This window comes from Triticum aestivum, chromosome 7B (assembly GCF_018294505.1).
Source record: "Triticum aestivum cultivar Chinese Spring chromosome 7B, IWGSC CS RefSeq v2.1, whole genome shotgun sequence".
Lineage (NCBI taxonomy): Eukaryota > Viridiplantae > Streptophyta > Magnoliopsida > Poales > Poaceae > Triticum > Triticum aestivum.
This window is the reverse complement of record NC_057813.1, coordinates 534,348,201-534,368,968: the sequence shown is the minus strand read 5'-3', so window position 1 is coordinate 534,368,968 and position 20,768 is coordinate 534,348,201. Positions and strand designations below refer to the sequence as shown.

General features: G+C 43.4%; 1 pseudogene; it reads right to left on the bottom strand.

Annotated features, from left to right (window-relative positions):
* Window positions 1–64: 64 nt before the first annotated feature.
* On the bottom strand, window positions 65–20,000 carry LOC123158133 (GDSL esterase/lipase At5g03610-like; annotated as a pseudogene).
* Window positions 20,001–20,768: the final 768 nt, after the last annotated feature.

Sequence of the window (20,768 nt, the reverse complement as noted above, 5' to 3'; positions counted from 1 at the left end):
ACGCGCAAAAAAGAAACAATCGGAAGATATATAGGTTCTATGAAGATGATATATGAAGCCTAAGCTACTCTTGATCTATAAACTCTCTCAACGGCTTTTCCAGCTGCTTCATCACTGCCCCCCACCTTGCATCCGTGGGGTGCATGTCGTCCCACAATAGAAAAGATTGTTAGACTTGTCGCACACTGTGTGACAAAGCTTCGACGAAGACTCGCCTTGTTGTCTGCAGTAACCCTTTGAATCCAAACTCTCGCAGCACGGCGACAACATCCTGCGATTGAATTGTTTGGACAGCTCCTCATCGGCAAGGCCTATTTTGAATGATAGCTCCTCATCTCTTGTTTTTCTCCAATATTCCAGAGTTCTCAGTTGGTTGATTTGGCATTCGTGAGCAAGTCTTGAGCAAGCTAGACCTGAACAGGAGTATTTATAAGTTGGACATCATGGTCATGAGATTCTTACTGTTCCTCATGTAATTGACATTGAACTACTCATTGCATGAAGTTGTCAACTCATCCTTTTCTTCTCCTTTTGGAAAGGGAGACAAAGCATGGAAATTGAATGATCACAAGATTTTACGGCATATACCCCACGTAATAAAACCATGATAAAACGGTTATTGAATGACTTGATCAACACTCATTGCACACTTTGCTAACAAAAAAAGTATATACCCACACCTACCCGCCTCTTTCTGGAAAAACAAGTTTAAGAATATAAAATCACACCTGTGAAGACTTGAGTGCCGCTCCCTCAGTTGAGATAGGTCCGCGTGCTGACACATACACGTCAAAACTTGTTATATGTGGCATGGGCCGTGTTCAATTGGAAGGCCCAGTTTAGTTGTGATTTCCCATGCGAATGCAAGTCATTTGAAGGAAAATGTGTTAGTGTGGATGGCAGGCGGGAAGGTGTGCCTATACGTTGCTTAGTGCGAGGTGGAGGGCAGCGTCGTGTTAAGGACGCATATAGTGGGCCGACTCAGTAGTGAGCCGGCCGTCTCTTTCTATTTATGTTTGTTCGTTCATTTTTTTACATTTTTATATTTTCTTTGAAAAATATTCTAAATACAAAAACTCGACAACTTAAACCTATCCAAATTTTCTTAAAAATCATGAATTTGAAAAAATGCTAGCAATGTATTTCTTTGTTAAGTTCAATTTTGAAAATTTTGATAACACTAAAAAATATTTGTAACATTGAAAAATATTTAACACGTATTAACAATGTTTTACAAACATATTAAAAATAAAACATATTTAAAAAAATGTATTCATGTACTTTTTGCGTGGTAAAACGTGTCTCATTTATATCATAAGAATCATAGTGCAAGCCACATACGTACCGACCTGATAAAACTGAAAAGGTAGCAGAACGCTAGTCTTTGCACACAGGAACACTATCCAAGAAGTAAAATTGCAAACAAAACTGAAGAAAAGAAGTACATCGCTGCTGCACGTAGTGGCATCTGCACGCAGCGCATCAACGGCGCGCACACCATCGCGATTCGAACCAGCGTTGCAGGCTAGTTAGAGTATAGCCAAACATTGAAGTGCAATCTGTAGCGTATATGCGTATTCTAAGGACCCCCCTCACGGCATGGTCTGAAACAAGGTACAGAATATGACCATTGCATGGGAGCACTGTAGAACGTAAACTCTTTTTACCAGATGCATTTAAAGCCCATGCAACCGGACCGATCATTCTTACACGCCGCAGGACAGTACTCATCGCTGGCAACATCTGTTTTCCACCACGCACAAGTTTCTTGTCGTTCCGATCCACCACCGCTATGCCGAGATGTCCCAGAGCTCCTCGTCTGCTCGCCGTGTCGGGACACGTCCACTGCCATTGATCTTGGTGGTGCTTGCGAAGGCAGCCGGCAGGCATGGATGATGCAGAGGGGCGTACTGGTCGCGACGACGCCGAAGAGCCAGATGCAGAATAAAACATTGCTAGTTAAAAATGTATGTTGTGCCCTCAGCAGAAAGAGAGTAGATTTGTTCGTAAAGTGGGAGCGAGAGAACTAATTTAATCTCATCTGGCAATTAACTTTTAGTTAACACGGTAATCTCGCATGTTGTTAAATAAAGATTTTCGCCTCGCTTTATAAATAAAGCAACCAATCAAGCACAGAGTAACAAGGTAATAACGGAACACAGCACACAGCCACACAACCCCATCGTAGGCAGGGTCCATCACAGACACACAAACACAAACAGACCCAAGTTCCGTTGTGAGCACAGTACAACAAGCCCATCTCGCATGCTGTTATGCGTCCTTTCCGTGTGGATCTGTAGATCAAGGCGTGCACTGGCATAATTGACAGCGGCCGCGAGGTCAAAAAGCGCCTCGACAGCGTGTCAGAGTAGTGGCTTCCATCCCAAAACCCAACCCCTAACCACGCGCCTGCAACACCCAAATTAAATGCAGATCCCCCATGCAGCAGGTACTTTGCGTCAGATGTGTACGGGCGACGAGCCCATCGGGCCTACGTGGACACGGGTATTCGCAAGTATGGACCGATGTATCTTACCTTTTCTCATTTCAACCAAAGTTAGAGCATCTCCAGCCGTTCGGCCCTCCGGGCCGCCGGGAGCGAACCGGCGCTAGTTTGGCCTCTAGGGGCGACCTAGCTCCCAGTCGTCGGCCCACAGGTCGCCCCGAGTTCGGCGACTTTCGTACAAAGTGTATGCAAACTCAGTGATTTTTACACGCAATTAGCGAAACTTTATTGAAATTTGTACAAAAACACGAACACATGCAAACTACGCCTGGTCCTCGCCTGAACTACGCCTAAACTACGCCAAACTACGCCTAGCCCCCACTGCGGTCGCTGTCGCCGTCGTCTACATGCCGAGAAGCCTGTAGAAGCGGGTGTAGTCACCACCATTGCCATCGTCGTCGTCGTCGTCGTCGCGCAGCTGGCTTGGGCCGGCGCCGTCCTTGCTGCAGCCCTGACCCGGGTTGCCGAGGCGCGGTGGCGCGCTGGACGGCCCGGCCTCGTCCTCCCCGTCGCTGTCGAGGACGATGACGCCGCCCTCCTCGCGACCGCGGCGCCTGGCCTGGAGCTCCGCGTATGCCCGGCGCTGCCGACACACCTGCTCCCGGACATAGTCCTCCTTCGCCCACTTGAGGGCGGACTCGTCGTCGGGGGCTACCATCTCGACGTGCTCCGGCTTCACCGGGAGCAGCCCTGGCTCCGGCTTCGGCCGGACCAGGCGGTAACCACGCGGGGAGGGTCGGGCACCCTCGTTGATGACGAGGGCGCCGCTGCGGGTGCGGCGCCCGAGCGACGTCTCCTCCGGCTCGGGTTTGATGGGGCAGAGCACGGCGGGCGAGCAGGAGCCCAACGAAGAGGACGACCCCGACTCCATCCGCCGCGGCGTCCAGAAGCTGCCACGGCGGCGAGAGAAGGACGGCCACGGCGGGTACTCGAGGCGCGACACATTGCCGCACTTGGTGTGATCGAGGATGGCCTCGAGGGTGCAGCCTGGAACGCCCCACCACTCGCGCCGCCCGTCGGCGTTGAGGCGGCCTCGCGGGATGACGTTGTTTGTGGAAGCGATCTGCTCCTCGCGGCGGCGCTGGAAGTACATGGTCCAGAGGGTGTGGCTGTCGACGGCGTAGCACGGCTCGTTCTGGTGCTCCTCCGTCAGGTACGAGTGGATGCGGGCGATCTCGGCCCGCTGTGCCGCCCCTTCGGGCACCGGTGGCACCAGGACGCCACTGACGCTCAGCCTCCACGCCCCCGACACCCGCATGTCTGGAGGCGCCGGGTACTCCGCCTCGTACGGCAGCCGCGCCTCCGCCTCTTGAAGGTGGCGGCGGCCGAAGCTGTTCGCCGCCACGTCGTCGCCTAGGTACCTCTTGTCCATCTTTCTCATCAGCGGGAAGGGGGGAGAGCTCCTTTCTACGACGGGGGAGGGGGTAATGAGAGTTGCGGTGTCCATCGCCGCGGAGGCCGCCCTTTTATAGCCGTGGTTGGGTGGCGACGGGCTGCATGCCGGGCGACGCATGGCTGGACACGCGCCGCGGCGTGTTCACTGCGCCACCCGTGAGGCATCAATGGAGGTGATCGGCGTGGCAGCGCGGCAACCTTCGCATTGATTCCCGCGGGAAACGAGGCGATGAGGGCGACGAAGTGGCATGTCGCTGGCTCGGCGGGCCCATCCGCTTTCATGCCAAAATGCCTCGCCCCGATGCCCCCGGGCGCCCCCCAGTGCGCCAGGTTCGGCCTGGGTCCGCCGGCGCCAGTTTCGGCCCAAACCGGCAAAAAACGGGCTCCTGGGGGCGCGACTGGGCCGATTTTTGGGCGCTGGCGCGGCAAAAACGCCTGGGGAGGGCCTGTTGGGGGCGCGGCTAGAGTTGCTCTTAATGTGCAGCTCACCTCGCATGCATGAGCGGCTAGATAGATGTGTTCAGCTGACGCTGCGTGTAGGACGTCCGCTCTCGACTGAAGAATCCTCTGAGCTTGACACCAACGCCCGTCACGTGCCTCTCGCACCACCATAGCAACCACCAAAGGAGAAAATGACGGATGACCTCCACACCCGAGCTCGATGCGGCTCCATCACTGATATGCAGCTTTGCGGACCTCCAAGGTGGCTCGCCAATAAAGATGAAGCCATTGCCGTTGAACGAATCAGACCGGGGCAACACCCCAGATACGCCATCGAACTCCAGATCTGGCACCACCACCCAACTAAGACGTTGGAGGAGGAAACCATACCTACCTGCCACGAACCACAAACCCAGCACATGATCCACCATCTTTCAGATGCCACCGATGCAAACCACAATCTGCATCCGCTCCTGGACTACCTCCCAAGCTCCGAGCCGGCGCTAGAGCAAACACCGTCACAATGGCGGAGCCCGAGGACACAGGTCCACCACGAGGATGCCGCCATCGCCGCACCATCCTTGCTTAAACAGACTGGTTTCCAAATCCACCCCAAAAGTGGATTGCCTCGTTGGGGAAGGATCTGAAGATTTATTAGTCGACGCCGTCATCGCCACCGCTCATCGTCACCGCCGAAGTTAAGATGATGAACAGCCCAAAATCCTAAGAAACTAATGCCTAAAACAATCAAAAACATACATTTAAAATATGTTAATCATGTATTTAAAAATGTTAAGCATGTTCAGAAAAATATTCCTTGCCTAAGAAAAAAAAGTACAATATGTATGGAAACAAGTAGACATGAAAAAAAAATATTTCAAAAAAAGGTGATCATGCATTTGAATAATGTTAAAGTGTATATAAAAATGTCCTTGATGTATAAGAACAATATACATCATGTATGAAAGATAGTTTACATGAAAATATATTTTTTAAATGTTCATCATGTATTTGAAAAATGTTAGAGGGGTATAATTTTTTTGGATATCTATATAAAAATGTATAATGTGTATGAACAAGAAAATACACATCAAAACATATATTGAAAAAAATCACTTATTTAGAAAATGTTCAACGTGTACATAAAAAATGTTTCAGATGTATATGAAAATGTTTCATGTATTTGCAAAATGTTAATTTTGTATAAAAATGTTCCCGTTCTAAGAATGGAAACAATGGAAACCGGCAAAACACAAAGAAAACCGAGAAAAAAACAAAGAAAACCAAAGAAAAAATAGAAGTAAACAAAAATAAAAAGAAAAGAAAAAACTCAGTGGAAACCAAGAAATAAAAATAAGGAAACTAATAAAAGAAAAAATCAATATGAACCAAGAAAGAAACACAGAAAACTAATGAAAAACAAGCAAAACAGAAAAATCTGAAGGAAACCGGGGAAGAAATAAAGAAAACCAAAAGAAAAAAGCAAAAGAAACAAAAAAGAAAACGGTGTTACTCTCGCTATAAGTGAGATATATTTCTCTTGATGGACAAGAACACCAAATTCTGTGGTGACAAAGGGCCGCTTTTTTTTTAGAACGGTAGAATGGGCTGGAGCCGATTGGATGTGTCTCTTGTGATATGGGGGCAACAATGTATATGATGAAGCCTGGGCCATTATCATCAACCTTGCAGTTGTAATGGGCCAGAAGAGCCCGTCAAGAAATAGAAGGTCCAGCTCGATCTGCTGCCTCGCTCCCGTATTACATGATTTCCTCACTACAGTCTCCTGTCATGCACGACTCTCGTTAAAAAAGGAAATCTCTCGATCAATGTCTATCAATGGGCAAGGGAGACCCTCCCCGCCACAATGGTGGCACCCCGCCGGTCTCCTATAGTGACTTCGGTAGGAGGCGGCAGGAGGCTACTTTGCCCGCGCCGTTGAGGTGAACGGATATGCTCACTATTTTTTGAGGAAACCCAACGAGGCCAATTGGGTTGAAGTTCCAAGCATTGTTCTGTTTTTAGCAGAATTTCCGAAAAGCTAAACCACATCTTTGTGTACACATACGTGGCAGATAAAAGACATTACCACTTCTAAGATAATTTCCACATAACAAGATGTAAATATATCTCGAAAATGAATATATAACATACATTTTGAGAATCCAGAAATGATATAGCCTCTAAAGTACTTGAAACCATCCAAAGAAAAAAGAAAGAAACTATCATAAGGTATATAGGCACCATGTATGAATGGCTCTATGAATTGCTAGTCTGGATCATATGGAGCCTAAGCTAGTCTTAATCTATAAACTCTTTCAAAGGCTTTTCGAGCTGCTTCATCATAAGGTATATATGCACCATGTATGAATGGCTCTATGAATTGCTAGTCCGGATCATATGGAACCTAAGCTAGTCTTAATCTATAAACTATTTCAAAGGCTTTTCGAGCTGCTTCATCACAGTCTCGCACCCTGCATGCGTTGGGTGCATGTCGTCCTAGTAGAAAAAATTATTTGACTTGCCGCACACAGTGTAAAAAAGCTCCGATGATGTCCATAGTAGCCCTTTGAATCTAAGGTCTGGCAGCACGGGGACAACTTGCGCTTAAATTGTTTGGATAGCTCCGAGCCCTTACCTATATTAATATACATCAAATAAAAATGTTCATAGAAGTAATTCAAACACACCATCAAATCTCATCTAATTATATTACAAATTTTAAAATAATAAGACACTTGTGCATGCATGTTCACACATACTTGGTCCATGATTCACAATATTAGCGAAGGCGGTGTATAGGTCGACAATGTGGAGATTCTTTTGACTCCATCACTTGTTTGAAGTTACTATTATGGATTGATGCACCCTCTGGATCCATACTCTCGCAGCACAATGACATCTTGCGCTTGAATTGCTCGGATAGCTCCTCATCTTTTGTTTTTCTCCAATATTTCAGAGTTCTTGGTTGGTTGATTTGACATTTGAGAGCAAGTCTTTGAACAAGCTAGACCTGAACGGGAGTAACATCATGGTCATGAGATTTCTACTGTTCCTCATGTAATTGACATTGAGCTAATCATTGCTTGAAGTTTTCGGTTCATCTTTTTTCTTGTCCTTTAAGAAGGGTAGACGAAGCATGGAAATTGAATGATCACATGATTTTATGGCATATGCCCTCGGGTGATAAACGGTGATAAGGCGGCTCTTAAATGACTTGATTAACACTCATCGCACACTTAGTTAACAAAAAAATGGTATACCCACACCCACCTGCCTCTTTTTAGAAAAACAGGGTTCAAGAACATAAAATCACACTTGTGAAGACTTGAGTGTCGCTCCGTCAGGTAAAATAGGTCCGCTTGCTGACACATATATGTGGCATGGGCCATACTCAATCGAAAGGCACAATTTTGTTGTGATTTTCTGCGCGAATGCATGCCATTCCAAAGAAAACATGTCAACGTGGATGAGGGGTGGGAGGGTGTGCCTATACCTGGCTTAATGCAAGGTGGAAGACAGCGTCGCGTAAAGGACACATATAGTGGGCCGGCCTAGTAGCGAGTCTACTATTTCTTTCAATTTCCATTGATTCATTCTTTATTTATTTATATATTTTTATATTTTTGAAAAATATTCTAAATACAAAAATTCCAGAATTTAAAGCTATCATTTTAAAAAAATATCAAAATTGAAAAAATGTTAATGCAGTGTAAAAAAACTGTTAACTTCAATTAAAAAATATTGATAACATTAACAAAATTGTTTCTGACATTAAAAAAGTTCAACTCGTATTAAAAATGTTTTGAATAAATATAAAAAACAACACATATATTAAAATTATGTCATAATGTATTTTGAAAACTGAAACATGTCTAAAAGATCTTCTCTGTAGTTGCAGCTTTTCTCTGATTTGATCCGCCACCTGAGCGACCCGTAGATTCTTTTCCTCTCATGATTCCTGCTGATTCCCGACTGCCCACGAGCGGATCGTCCCTTTCATCCGTTACCTGATGTCTCCAAGCCCTAGTGGATCCTCCACATTGGTTCTCTGGAACATACCTGTCTTGACCTCTCTCTCTCTCTCTCTCTCTCTCTCTCCCTCTCTCTATCTCTCTCTCTCTCTCAGTTGTCTCTCTCGTTCTCACTCTCCCCTTGGTATCTCTGGTGTGATCCTGGCTGGTGTCCGCCACCGAGTCGCTTCGGGGCCAGGAGCACCAATCATGGGATGAGGCGTTTCGGGCCATTTTATCTCTATTACAGAGAAATGTCAAACATGCACTTAAAATGTACGCGGCCAGCAATTTTTTTTATGAAATCAAGTGCATATGCTCTATATTTTATTTTTTAAATATATCTCGGAAATGAATATACAACATACATTTTGAGGATCCACAAATGATATAGCTTCTGAAGTACTTGAAACCATCCAAAGAAAAAAAGAAACAATCATAAGGTATATAGGCACCATGTATAAATGGCTCTATGAATTGCTAGTCTGGATCATATGGAGCCTAAGCTAGTCTTGATCTATAAACTCTTTCAAAGGCTTTTCGAGCTGCTTCATCATTACCTCCCACCCTGCATGCGTCGGGTGCTTGTCGTCCCAGTAGAAAAAATTAGTTGACTTGTCGCACACAGTGTAAAAAAGCTTCGATGATGACTCGCCTTGCTGTTTGCATCCAAGCTGTCGCAACACGGGGACAACTTGCGCTTAAATTGCTTGGATAGCTCTAAGCCCTTACCTATATTAATGTAAATCAAATAAAAATGTTCATATGAAGTAAATTAAACACACCATCAAATCTCATCTAATTAGATTACAAATTTTAAAATAATACGACACTTGTGTATGCATGTTCACACATACCTGGTCCATGATCCACAATATTAGTGAAGGGAGTGTATAGACAATATGGACATTTTTCTTTGACTCGGTCAATTGTTTCAACTTACTATTATGGATGGATGCACCCAAGTATCCAAAGATATCTCACGCCGTGTAGTTGTTCGTTTGCGTTTGTGATGATGTGCAACCGACACGGTGTAAGTTGTTCACAAGAACCTTTCTCACCCCAATCTTCTGCAACTGCTCCACATTGGTTGCAGTCTCATTGGTCACCTTCCCAATATAAGCATTGTCATGCGAAGCATACATGAAAACTAAGTTAGTAAGATATACACATGTTAGATAATAATGAGAATAAAATGAGACACGAGAGATACAGATTTTTACGTGAAAACCCTTGGGGGAGAAAACCACGGACGCACGAAAGCGCATTCACTATGACGAGGAGTATTACAAGCACGAGACGACTAGACGTCTTTAGGTGCGACCAAGGTTGTCAGAATCATGATCTTGAATCGGATCGGAGCTCCGATGGTAGAATCGCAAATCATAGAATCTTCACTATTAGGATCGTAGAAACATAGATTCTATGAACCAAAATCGTAGAATCAAAGGGTTTAATTTGGATCGTAAAGTCGTAGAATCGTACAACAGAATCGCAATTCTGACAACCTTGGGTGCGACTACATGAGGTATATAAGAGGGCAATACATGAGAGTCCTTAGAGGACAAGTAAACAAGTTGTACTCGTACGCGTCAACGTCAACGCAAACTCCCACACCGGTTGTACTACGTCTAGTCCAACACGGAATAATTTGGATCACAATTTAACTATCTCCACCTTGATCCAAATTCCCTCGAGTAGTCGATGAAAGTAAATAACTCCATCCAAATCAGCATAAACACCTTGTGCGTCAAAGTCCATAGGACTAGTGAGAAATACCAACTAAGCCTGAGCAAAGCTCAAACTTATTGGTCGGAACTGACTTTGTCATTATATCAGCAGGATTATCATGAGTACTTATCTTTCATACCTTCAAATTTCCTTCAACAACAACATCTCGAATATAATGAAATCTAACATCAATGTGCTTTGTCCTCTCATGATACATTGGATTCTTTGTAAGATATATGGCACTTTGACTATTAGAAAATATGGTAGGGCAAGATGAATCTCCACAAAGCTCAGTGTACAAACCTCTCAACCAGATAGCTTCTTTGTGTGCCTCGGAAATAGCCATATACTTGGCATTAGTAGTGGAGCAAGCCACAATAGACTGCAAAGTTGCTCTCCAACTCACAGCACAACCACAAATGGTGAAAACATAATGTGTGAGTGATCTTCTCTTATCCAAATCACCAGCAAAATCAGAATCAACAAAACCAACAAGTCCATTTCCAGTTTTCCCAAACTGTAAATAAGCATTAGAAGTACCACGCATGTATCTAAAAATCCGCTGAACTGTTTTCCAATGCTCTTTTCCAGGATTAGCCATGTATCTACTGACAACACTCAATGCATAAGATAAATCCGGACAAGAACAAACCATGGCATACATAAGTGAACCAACTGCACTCGAATAGGGAACTCTAGACATGTACTCAATATCTGCATCTGACTTAGGACATAAAGCTGGTGATAATTTGAAGTGTGCAGCTAATGGAGTACTCACCGTCTTGGCATTATGCATATTAAAACGACGAATATTTTATCAATATATCCCTTCTGACTTAGATATACTTTTCCAGATGGTCTATCTCTGGATATTTCCATGCCAAGTATTTTCTTTGCTGCACGCAAATCCTTCATCTCAAATTCATTACACAATTGCTTCTTTAGTTCATTAATATCTGACATACTCTTTGCAGCAATTAGCATATCATCAACATAAAGGAGCAAATAAATAGTTGAACCATTGCCAGTTTTCAAATAAACATAACTATCATAATTAGACCTTTTGAAACCTTGAGAGAGTATAAAGGTGTCAAATCTCGTGTACCACTGTCTAGGGGATTGCTTCAATCCATACAGAGATTTCTTTAACTTACATACAAGCTTTTCTTTTCCAGGAATAACAAAATCTTCAGGTTGTTCCATATAAATATCCTCTTCTAATTCTCCATGTAAAAATGCGGTTTTAAAATCCAATTGTTCAAGCTCAAGATCATGCATAGCAACAATGCTGAGTAAAGTGCAAATAGAGCTATGCTTCACAATAGGAGAAAAGACTTTGTTATAGTCAATACCTGGAATCTGACTGTAACCTTTAGTAACTAACCTTGCTTTATATCTTGTCTCATCATTAGGAGAAACACCTTCTTTCCTCTTGAAAACCCACTTGCAACGAATAGGTTTCTTCTCTCTAGGTAATCTTACTAAATCCCAAGTGACATTCTTTTCAAGTGATTCCATCTCATCTTGCATAGCAATAGCAGTCATCCACTTACTACTATCACCAGAAATAATAGCCTCGGAATATGAAGAATGCTCAGCATTACCTTCAATTTCTTCTGCAACAGATAAAGCAAAATAAACAATATTGCACTCTTCAATTAACCTGTCAGGTTTATTAATGCCCCGTCTAACTCTGTCACGTGCGAGATTCCAACTAGGCGGAACAATAGGCTGATTTGGAGTGGGAGTGACATTATCATCATTAACGACGGGGTCATCATGTGCATCAACAATTTCATTACCAGATGTATCACCTGAATCAATAACATGCTCCATCTGAACAGTAGGCTCCTGAACAATAGGCTGATGTTCACTCTCAACGGGAACATTAGTAGATGAAACATCATGTAACATAGCAGATTCATTAAAGATAACATTTCTGCCAATAACAACCTTCTGGGTTTCAGGATTCCAAAATTTAAAACTTTTAACACCAGACTTATAACCAAGAAAGATGCACTTAACAACCCTAGGCTCCAATTTTCCATTATCAACATGAGCATAAGCAGTGCAACCAAAAACTCTCAATTGTGAATAATCAGCAGGTGAACCAGGCCATACCTCAATTGGAGTTTTCTTATTAAGAGCAATAGACGGTGAACGGTTAATGAGATAACAAGTAGTGGAAGCGGCCTCGGCCCAAAAACGCCTATGCAAACCTGCATTGGACAACATGTAACAAGCTCTGGAAATAATGGTCCTGTTCATACGCTCAGCAACACCATTTTGTTGAGGAGTATAAGGAACGGTGTAATGTCTGACAATGCCTTCAGACTTACAATAATTCTTAAATTGCTTAGAACAGAATTCCATACCATTATTAGTGCAAAGTATTTTTACCTTCTTTTAAGTCTGCCTTTCAATCATAATCTTCCACTCCTTAAAAACTGAGAATGCTTCATATTTATGCTTCAAGAAATAAGGCCAAACTTTTCTCGAAAATAGTCAGCATGTAACTAGCACCACCTAGTGACTTCTTGCGAGATGGTCCCCATAAATCAGAATGGACATAATCAAGAATACCTTCGGTTGTATGAGTCAAAGTGTTGAACTTCACCCTCTTGTGCTTGCCGAAGATACAATGCTCACAAAATTTCAATTTACCAGGTTCATATCCAATAAGAAGACCTCTCTTATTTAGCTCTGCCAAACCAAGTTCACTCATATGTCCAAGACGCATATGCCAAAGGTTAGCAGCATCACAATCAGAATTCTTTGAAATAGTTGGAGTAGCGTTACCTGAAACGGTAGAACCTCGAAGGTAATAAAGACCATTGGTTGAACTTAAGTCACCTTTCATCATAACAAGGGAGCCTTTGGTGACCTTCAAAACACTATCTCCACCTAAATACTTGTACCCCTTTGCATCAAGGGCACTAACAGAGATAAGATTTCTCTTCATCTTCGGAATATACCGAACATCTATCAAAGTTCTGATTATGCCATCAAACATCTTGATTCGAATAGAACCTACGCCTTCAATCTTGCGTGGTGAATTATCAAAACCCAAAACGGAACCGACAACAGTAGTGGAATCAAAAGTATTAAATTAATCTCTATGTGGACACATATGAAAAGTGCATGCGGTGTCAAGTGCCCACTCATCATTGGTCTCAGCACATCCAGCAAAAACGACAAGAGCATCATCAGAACTATCATCACGAGCAACGTTAGCAGAATTTTCACCTTGTTTGTTACCTTTCCTCTTTTCTTTATTCTGCAACTTGAAACACTTTGAGATGTCATGCCCCTCTCTCTTGCAATATCTGCAATACTTCTTGTCTTTGGATTGCGACCGGCCCCTGTAGCCATTCTTACTTTTGCCTCTGTTTCCATTATGTGAGTTCTTATCCTTTGTCCTGCCACGAACAGATAATCCCTCGACTTGGGATGAACTTGAACCATCATGAGGCACCATTAATTTCATCTTCTCCTTAGAGTTCAAAGCTTCATAAACTCCATTAAGTGTGAGAGTATCATGACTGTATAATATGGTGTCTCTAAAATCGGTATAAGAACTTGGCAGTGAACAAAGTAACATTAAGGCAATATCTTCCTCTTCATACTTAACCTCCATTGCAGCTAGATCGGATACGATCTCTTTAAATTCAGAAATATGATTCAAAACATTACCTCCCTCGGGTAACCTATGAAGGAATAATTTTTTGCTTCAAATGCATCTTGCCGGTGAGATCTTTAGTCATGCAAATCCCTTCCAGCTTTAACCATAGAGCGGCGACAGTTTTCTCGCTCAAAACTTCCTGCAAAATATTATTATGCAAATGGAGTTGAATTTTTGACAAAGCCTTACAATCAATTCTTTTCCCCTCATCAGTCCAGTCCTGAATCTATTCTTTCCAAAACTATCTAGTGCTTCATCATAATCTGACTGTGCCAACAACGCCCGCATCTTGACTTGCCATAGGGTAAACCTTGTGTCATGGTCCAGCAGCGGAAAATCGTACTTCATGGAGGCCATGAGTAAATAAATCTGTGTACACAAAGTAGTACAAGCCGATAGAAAAATTCTTGACAGAATTAATATGCGGATCAAACGGAATAGGGTAAATAGCACCTGGTATGTCTTTGGGTGGATATAGCAATTAGCGGTGAAAGAGCAAACTAGTATAGAGTACTAGCCGATCAGGTACGTAGCTTCAGGTGAATAGTACAACTAGCCACAATGGGTAGTAACATAGACTAGTAACATGCCTATGCTACTAGTCTATGTTACTACCTCTATATTGGGGAGTAACATATGTGTGGTAACATTAACACTTCATTTATTAGCCTATAGACACATCTTGCCTTGATATGTGTGATGTTACTCATACTACTAGTAACTAGCTATGTTACTACTTTTCTCTCTTTCTTCATTTATTATTTGCCACGTCATCTACTTTATTTAGATATGTGTGATGTTACTATCTATGTTACTCCCACTGTGGGTAGTCTACTCCAAAAAATAAATCGGCCTTGTAACCTGTGAAGCAGTACATGCAGTACCACCGATGGATCTTGTCTTCACCTGGAGTAGAACACGCCGACTCGATGGATCGAGCCTCGGTACTTGGAGCCTGTACGTGGAGGCGTTGAGCAGTTGCGGCAAATCACCTCGCGATTTGAAGAGTCCAATCAGCGAAATAGGCTCGGTCTCGGCAGCAGCAGAAATCGATCTGCACACGGATCAACGAATCGCTAGACGTGTGCGCCGGCGCACACGGGAACCCTCTCTCGTCTCAAAAATCTCGTATCTGTAAACCTTGCTCTGTATACCACTTGTTAGATAATAACGAGAATAAAATGAGACACGAGATACTCGGATATTTACGTGGAAACCCTTGCGGGAGAAAACCACGGACGCACGAAGGCGCAATCACTATGAGGAGGAGTATTACATGCACGAGACGACCGACCGTCTTTAGGTGCGACTACATGGGGTATATAAAAGGGTAATACAGGAGAGTCCTTGAAGGACAAGTAAACGAGTTGTACTCGTACGCGTCGACGTCAACACAAAGGCCCACACCGGTTGTACTATGTCTAGTCCAACACGGTATAATTTGGATCACGATTTAACAACACACACATATTAATTGCTCAAAATGTTACATGCATGCATTCTTCTACTATGCCGGCTCAGCTACTCACATCGTTAGGGCTACTTAGTCCAATGACGTCGGTGCTTGCATAGTGATTATTGGAGAAGGATAGGAGCGTTACATAGCGGCTCAATCGTTTCTCTGTAATGGTCCCGTCCTTGACCATCTTTCTAAAAGTCTCAACCTGCTTGGCAAAGGTGGGGACATCGTGCCTCGTAGTATCCAACACGCCAGCGCCACCATAAGCAAAAAGGTCATGCCGGACGGATCACAGGTCTTCTCCATCGCGCGGGCATGCATAGGAGGGGCTTCCTCCAACCCCAACACCGCGGCTACAAGTGCAAATAAATCAATAAGTACGAGAAATTTGACTGAATTCAGATGAGATTACTGTAGTACAATGTATGGGATTAGTACTTGAATTGCTCGGATAGCTCCTCATCTATTGTTTTTCTCCAATATTCCAGAGTTCTTGGTTGGTTGATTTGACATTTGAGACCAAGTCTTTGAACAAGCTAGATCTGAACGGGAGTATTTATAAGTTGGACATCATGGTCATGAGATTTCTACTGTTCCTCATGTAATTGACATTGAGCTACTCATTGTATGAAGTTTTTGATTCATCTTTTTCCTTTCCTTTAAGAAGGGTAGACAAAGCATGTAAATTGAATGATCACATGATTTTATGGCATATGCCCTCGCGTGATAAACGGTGATAAGGCGGCTCTTAAATGACTTGATTAACACTCATCGCACACTTAGCTAACAAAAAAAATGCGTATACCCACACCCACCTGCCTCTTTTTAGAAAAACAGGGTTCAAGAACATAAAATCACACTTGTGAAGACTTGAATGTCACTCCGTCAGGTAAGATAGGTCTGCTTGCTAACACATATATGTGGCATGGGCCATACTCGATCAAAAGGCACAATTTTGTTGTGATTTTCTGTGCGAATGCATGCCATTTCAAAGAAAACATGTCAGCGTGGATGAGGGGTGGGAGGGTGTGCCTATACCTGGCTTAATGCAAGGTGGAAGGCAGCGTCGCGTAAAGGACACATATAGTGGGCCGGCCTAGTAGCGAGTCTACTGTTTCTTTCAATTTCCATTCGTTCGTTCGTTCGTTTATTTATTTATATTTGTTTATATTTTTGAAAAATATTCTAAATACAAAAATAACAGAATTTAAAGCTATCATTTTAAAAAAAGACCGAAATTGAAAAAAGTTAATGCAGTGTAAAACAACTATTAACTTCAATTAAAAATTGTTGATAACATTAACAAATTGTTTGTGACATTAAAAAAGTTTAACTCGTATTTAAAATGTTTTGAATAAACATAAAAAACAAAACATATATTAAAATTATGTTATAATGTATTTTGAAAACTGAAACATGTCTAAAAGATCTTCTCTGTAGCTGCAGCTTTGCTCTGATTTGATCCGCCACCTGAGCGACCTGTAGATTCTTTTCCTCTCATGATTCCTGTTGATTCCCGACTCCTTTCCTCACCCCGGCTGCCCATGAGCGGATCGTCCCTTTCATCCGTTACCTGATGTCTCCAAGCCCTAGCGGTTCCTCCACATTGGTTCTGTGGAACATATCTGCCTTTTTTTTTGGAAAAGGGGGGACTCCCCGGCCTGTGCATCAAGAGTGATGCATACAACCATCTTATTAACTAAGCAACAAAATGTGCGTACAAAGTTCCATATTCTCAAACTGAAAACAATAAAAAGCAGCCCACACAGAGCACAGAAGGCTAGAAACACTAACTAGCCAATAAAAGAGCCACAACCGGCTGGCTAAAGAGATAGGAAAACTAATTGCCTATCCTATTACATGACCGCCATCCAAACCGGTTGAAGATATCCCGAGCAACCATCTCCCACCGGATAGACCCAGTAACCAAATGCTCCCTGGCCTCCATCGGAGTGAGTAATGACCATGAACGGATCAACGCCGTAGCTCGGAAGATAACCTGCAAAAAATGAATTCGTGATGTTCTGTTAAAAACCAAATCATTTCTACACAGCCAGATGGTCCACATTAAAGCACAGACTCCAACCCGAATATGTCTTGCTATTGTAGAGTCAATCCCATATAGCCAATTCCCAAATAAAGCATTAACAGTATTCGGTGGAGTAATATTAAAAGCAATGTGGACCGTCTGCCAAAGAACCTTGGCCAGCGGGCAATCAAAAAAGAGATGTTTAATTGTCTCATCTCGATCACAGAAACTACACCTAGCAGGTCCTGTCTAATTACGCTTTATTAAGTTGTCCTTTGTTAGAATAACTTGTTTATGAACAAACCACATAAACACTTTTATTTTCAAAGGAACTTTGACATCCCAGACACTCTTGGAAGTTGGAATGGAGCTTGTATTAATAACATCAATGTACATTGACCTCACTGTAAATACTCCAGACGTAGTCAACTTCCAGCGTAATTTATCCGGTTGGTCAGAAAGTTGAACCTCCATTAGTCTCCTAACTAACTGGAGCCAAATCTCCCAACGATTGCCCGCTAAAGACCGTCTAAACTGAATATTAAGGGGATAGATTGAAATACCGTTGCCACGAACACCACACGTCGTTGAGCAATACGATATAAAGACGGATATTGAATGGCCAGGGGTGAGTCGCCCAGCCAAGTGTCCTCCCAGAAACGTGTAGTGGCCCCATTGCCAATGACAACTTTTGTCCTATTGAACATTAATTGTTTGACTTTCAGGAGCCCTTTCCAGAAAGGCGAGTCCATCGGCCTAACTGTTACCTGGGACAACGTCCTAGTCTGGAGGTACTTGCTGCGAATGATTTGCGCCCACATAGCTTCCGAACCGCTAGCGAGCTTCCACAACCACTTACTAAGAAGGCATCTGTTCTTAACTTCAAGATTCTCAATGCCAAGGCCGCCTTGGTCTTTGGGTCGACAGATAATATCCCACTTAGCAAGCCGGTATTTTCTTTTAAGCTCATCACCCTGCCAAAAGAAGCGTGATCGATAGAAGTCCAGTCTTTTCCTCACTCCCACTGGAACCTCAAAGAACGATAAGAGGAACATAGGCATACTCATGAGCACCGAGTTTATCAAGATTAACCGGCCTCCATATGACATGAGCTTACCTTTCCAGCAGCTCAGTTTCTTTTCAAATCGATCCTCGATACACTTCCACTCTCTGTTTGTTAGCCTACGATGATGAATCGGAATGCCAAGGTAGGAGAAGGGCAAACTTCCCAACTCGCACCCAAACAATTGCCTATAGGAGTCCTGTTCGTCTTTGGCCCTACCAAAGCAGAACAATTCGCTCTTATGAAAATTAATCTTTAACCCCGATAATTGTTCAAAGAGGCATAACAACAACTTCATATTTCTCGCCTTTGCCAAATCATGCTCCATGAAGATGATTGTATCATCAGCGTATTGAAGGATGGATACACCTCCATCAACCAGATGAGGTACCAACCCACCCACTTGACTATGGTCCTTAGCCCTTCCGATCAAAATTGCTAACATATCCACCACGATTTTAAACAAGACGGGGGACATTGGATCTCCTTGCCTGAGGCCCTTATGAGTCTGGAAGTAATGACCTATATCATCATTGACTTTAATACCCACACTCCCTTTTTGCGTAAAGGATTCTACCTGATGGCGCCAAGCCTCATCAAAACCTTTCATACGCAATGCCTGTTGAAGGAACGGCCACTTGACCTTATCATACGCCTTCTCAAAATCCACCTTAAAAATTACCCCATCTAATTTTTTAGAGTGAATTTCATGGAGCGTTTCATGAAGGACAACCACCCCTTCGAGGATGTTTCTGTCCGGCATGAAAGCAGTTTGGGATTGTTGCACCATAGAAAGCGCAATCTGTGAGAGCCTGTTCGTCCCGACCTTGGTAAAGATTTTGAAACTAACATTGAGAAGGCAAATTGGCCTGAATTGCTCAATTCGCACAGCCTCCGTTTTCTTAGGGAGCAATGTGATAGTTCCAAAATTCAACTGAAATAATTGAAGCTGTCCAGAGAAAAGATCGTGAAACATAGGTAACAGATCCCCCTTAATAATCTGCCAGCACCTTTTATAAAACTCCGCCGGAAACCCATCCGGACCGGGAGCCTTATTGTTGTCCATTTGTGCAATAGCATCAAACACTTCCTTCTCCGTAAATGGGGCTAGCAAGATATCATTTTCGTCAGCTGATAGTTGGGGAACATCCTCAGTCCGAGACTCATCCAAGATTACACAATTAACCTCTGGTGGTCCAAATAACTGCCTATAATACTCGGTGATGTAAGTTTTTAGATTATCCTGCCCAACAATAGTACCCTCATCTTGCTCAAGTTGGAAGATTCGTTTCTTACGGTGCTTGCCATTAGCAATGAGGTGAAAGAATTGAGTATTAGCGTCCCCTTGAACCACTTTGCGGACCTTAGCGCGCAACGCCCACTTCAACTCTTCCTCACGGAGAAGTTCTTTCAACCTCTTCTCAGCCTCATGTTTAACCTGGAGCTCAGCAGGCAGCAAAATCGTAGATTCGGCTTTAGTATCTAGGGCCTGTATAAGAGAAAGGAGTCTATCCTTCTCAATCTTATACATCCCACTTAGGTGCTTAGCCCACCCCCGTAAGAAACTTCTTAAATGTCTAATTATATTCTGCCAACGCTCGACCGCCGTCGTACCTCCGACACCCTTAGCCCATTCCCTGGCAACGAGGTCTAAGAACCCTTCACGTTCGAACCAGGCCATCTCGAAAGAGAAGGTGTTTTTGTTTCCCACATAGTTGGACTCCCCGGAGTCCACAAACAGTGGTGTGTGATCGGATATTCCCCGCGTTAAAGCTTGTACCGTCACAAGAGGGAACTTCTGTTCCCACTCCACGCTGGCGAGAACTCGATCAAGCTTTTCATATGTCGGGTTTGGCAACGCATTAGCCCAAGTAAACTTTCTACCAGAAAGTTCTATCTCCCTCAGGTCCAAACTCTCAATAATAGTATTGAACATAAAGGACCATCTCCCATCAAAGTTATCATTATTCTTCTCCTCTCTCCTTCGAATGATATTGAAATCACCCCCGACTAACATTGGAAGTTGTTCGGACCCACAAATTCGAACAAGATCCGCCAGAAACTCCGGTTTAAGTTCGGGCTGTGCAGCTCCATACAACACTGTTTGCCTTGACATATCTGCCTTGACCTCTCTCTCTCTCTCTCTCTCTCTCTTAGCCGTCTCTCTCTGTTTCACTCTCCCCTTGGTATCTCTGGTGTAGATCGGCCGCCGGAGCGGCGGTAGTGATCCCGGCTAGTGTCCGCCACCGAGTCGCTTCGGGGCCAGGAGCACCAATCATAGGATGAGGCATTTCGGGCCATTTTATCTCTATTACAGAGAAATCGCAAACATGCACTTAAAATGTACGTGGCCAACAACAAATTTTATGAAATCAAGTGCATACTCTTTGTATTTTATTTTTTAAATATATCTCGGAAATGAATATACAACATACATTTTGAGGATCCA